This window comes from Hippocampus comes, unplaced genomic scaffold (genome assembly GCF_001891065.2).
Source record: "Hippocampus comes isolate QL1 unplaced genomic scaffold, H_comes_QL1_v1.1 scaffold146, whole genome shotgun sequence".
In the NCBI taxonomy this organism is placed as follows: domain Eukaryota; kingdom Metazoa; phylum Chordata; class Actinopteri; order Syngnathiformes; family Syngnathidae; genus Hippocampus; species Hippocampus comes.
The window spans coordinates 114,414-117,882 of record NW_017806156.1 but is presented as its reverse complement, the minus strand read 5'-3'; the positions used below and the strand labels follow the sequence as shown (position 1 = coordinate 117,882).

Here is a 3,469-nt window from a genome sequence, read left to right as displayed (position 1 = left end):
GATAGCATGCTCACCTTCCACTCACATATCAACACCATCACCCGCACTGCTTATTTCCACCTCCGCAATATTACCAGACTTCGCCCTTCCCTCACCCCCCGCACCACTGCTATTCTTGTCCACAGTCTTGTCACATCCCGCCTTGATTACTGCAACGCTCTCCTCTTCGGCCTACCTCAAAAGTCCCTCCATAAAATCCAGCTGGTTCAAAACGCCTGTGCTCGCATCATCACAAAAACATCTTCCCAGCAGCACATCACCCCCGTTCTCCAACAGCTCCACTGGCTTCCTGTTCAACATCGCATCAATTACAAACTGCTCCTATATACAAATATGGCCATCCACAACCTGGCCCCTCCTTACCTGTCTGACCTTCTCCAGGTGCATATCCCCACTCGCTCCCTCAGATCCTCGTCCTCCCTCCACCTGTCAGTGCCCCCTGCCCACCTGAGCACCATGGGAGCTAGAGCCTTCAGTCGCGCTGCTCCAAAGCTTTGGAACAATCTACCTCCGGACCTCCAAAACTGCACATCTCTCTCCACTTTCAAGTCCCGTCTAAAAACACACGTGTTCAGGATTGCCTACAACACTTAGCTCTTCCATTCCCTATGTTTTTATGATTTTATGTCCTGTTTTTTTATATAATATCTCGCTTACAAATTTTTACATTGTATTTTCTTATTGTCTGTACAGTGTCCTTGGGTGGCATGAAAGGCGCTTTTAAATAAAATGCATTATTATTATTATCATTAAATGTATTTTCATTGTCATGGCAACCTACGACTCAATATTGGCGCCAGTTGCACTCCCACCAAATTACTGTTGGAGTAACATTTGTACATGAAAAATTACTTTACACTCTTGAAAACAATCAACAGTAATTTCACCCTTGTTCTGATGTCCTATATAAACCAGACAAATTTAATGTCATTCAAACAGACAATGGAATTTACATATTCTAAAAAATTGGCCTATTCTAGATTGAATATTTGACACCTTAACTTTGAAATATGTCAGATCAGCATCTGATGCTTTCTCCTTAGTTGCCTTTAACTAGAACCACTAACTTCTGTACGGCTCTTTGAACGACGAAAAGCTTATTGAGGCGCTCTCCCTTTCTTCCTAACTTTCGTTCTCCTATCTGTACGGTTACTTTTCGCACCAGTCCGTCATCATCTTGATTTGCTTCAATAACCCTAGCAAGTTTCCATTCGTTGCGAGGGACATCATCCTCTTTGATGATCACAACATCACCAACTTCCAATGTTGCGCCTTGGTGTAAGCCAGGGGTGCCCATTACGTCAATCCTGATCTACCGGTAGATCTAGGACTCGTCCCAATTAGATCCGAAAGGTGTAGAGGAGAAAATGAATAAATAAATAAAAATTTGTGTGTCTTTGTACATGTTAGCAATATATATTTTTTGTGTTAATGCACACTGCACCCTAATCATCCTATCAGTCTCATTTTCCCAAAGAAAGATTTTAAAAATAAAATAAAATGAAGCATATAACCTACGGTGGCGCGTGACTACGTCAGCAAAAGTTGTTAACGTTCAGCAGTCTGCAATTGCAGCTTGTGATCAGAGCTGTTGCGCTATATCTTTGATCGTCATTATTCTCATTCAGAGTTTGCTTCGTGTACTATTCACCGAGGGCACGGGCAAAGAATAGGAATCTAGAGGCCTAAGGGAAGCACTTTAAAACGGTACGTGTGAGCTACGATAGTCAACAGGCTGCAAAAGTGCATCGCTTGGTTCCGTGTTTGGCTTCTCATCATGCCGCGCGTGCGTGTGTGTGTGTGCGCGTGCGTGCGTGCGTGCGTGCGTGTGTGTGTGTGTGTGTGTGTGTGTGTGTGTGTGTGTGTGTGGTTGTGCGCGCGTGAGTGCGCATGCGCGGTAAGGGGCGATCCGGGGAGGTTGGTTGAACGAAAAGTAGATCTTTGGTCCAAAAAGTTTGGGCACCCCTGGTGTAAGCCATCGTTGCCTCAGGGTAAAGTTTGCAAGGTATTCCTTCCTCCACCTGTGCCAGAATTGTTCGGAAAGATATTGAGTTCTTCTCCACAGTTTTTTGGTGTAGAGATCTTCCTGGATAAACTTGCCAGGTGGGGGAAGTGGTACAGAAGACTTCATTGTAATCAAATGATTTGGTGTGAGGGGTTCCAAACTTGTGGGATCACTGATGTTGTCAACAGTTAAGGGCCGGTTATTTACAATGGACATAGCTTCATAAAGGAAAGTCCTTAGGGAAGAGTCATCTAACCTTCCAGCGCTTTGGGCCAAGACAGTGCTTAGTACGCTTCTCACTGTCCTGATTTGACGTTCCCATACTCCGCCAGTGTGACTTGAGTGTGGCGTGTTCATCTGAAAATCACATTGTTTGTCCGCAAGGTAGGAGGCTAATCTTTCTTGATTTAATTCTTTTAGCGCCTTTGCCATCTCATTTCTTGCTCCCACAAAGTTAGTGCCTTGATCAGATCTTATATGTCTAACGGCTCCACGGATAGCTACAAAACATCTCAAGGCATTGATGAAAGCATCTGTTGTCATATCTTCGAGCATTTCAATATGCACTGCCCTGGAGCACAGACACGTGAAGAGCAGGCCATACCTTTTTTGCTCCTTCCGACCCTGTTTGGTGTGGAAGGGGCCAAAGCAGTCCATACCACAGTAAGCGAATGGTGGTGTTGCATCAACACGGTCACTGGGTAAGTCTGCCATCCGCTGTTCCTCTGGTGGTGCGCGAATTCTTCTACATTGTACACACCGTCTGATGTGTTGAGCTACAGCTTTACTTCCACCAACAATCCAAAATCCATTGCTTCGTAACTCATTGAGAGTTTGTCCTTTGCCTTGATGTTGTATTTTGTTGTGATGATGATTAATGATGAGGTTTGTGAGAGCACCGTCTTTAGGGAGTATTACTGGATGTCTTAATTCAAGTGACACAGCTGCTCTTCTAAAGCCCTGTTCACACGGCACACATTTGGTCCGACGCTGCACCGAAATATTTTGTTGCGATGTATTTTACACCGGAGCAAATTTTGTGGAGCGTTCACACGTGCAAAGCCGCTGAGCTGACAACTCCGGCGCAGCGTCGAAGCAGCTTCACTTGCGGTCACACGTGCAATTTCTGCTCCGGACCAAAACGACAGGAATGCGGAAGTAAAACAGGTTCGGGTCGGGCTTCTCTCTCGCAGACTTTTATTTATTTTTCTTTTAATAAATATTATGGTGGACACTATTCTGTCCTTGTTCAGAATAGATCCACTTGTCGGCAGTCGTGGAATAAAGACGTGTTTACAGTCAATCGTGTGTGCTCCTTATGACTGCCACAATATATGTTTTAAAAAATGTATACTAAAACAATGTGCGGATACTAAACTAAGGAATACTTGTTTTAAAACAAACAATTTGGATAAAACAGAGAATGCGCTGTAATTTAATTGCTATTTAACTGCTAAACAGGAG

At 44.2% G+C, this 3,469-nt stretch overlaps 1 protein-coding gene and 1 long non-coding RNA gene across 9 annotated transcripts in view; one reads left to right on the top strand and one right to left on the bottom strand.

Moving 5' to 3' along the window:
* The window catches only part of LOC109531046 (uncharacterized protein KIAA0408), a 44,543-nt gene that overhangs the window by 17,915 nt on the left and 23,159 nt on the right, over positions 1–3,469 (top strand). The gene's annotated exons all lie outside the window — the stretch shown is intronic.
* The window catches only part of LOC109531048 (uncharacterized), an 8,502-nt gene continuing 6,294 nt past the window's right edge, over positions 1,262–3,469 (bottom strand). Inside the window, exon 3 of the long non-coding RNA XR_002171108.1 lies at positions 1,262–1,272. This is a non-coding gene — a long non-coding RNA (uncharacterized LOC109531048). The remainder of the gene's footprint in view (positions 1,273–3,469) is intronic.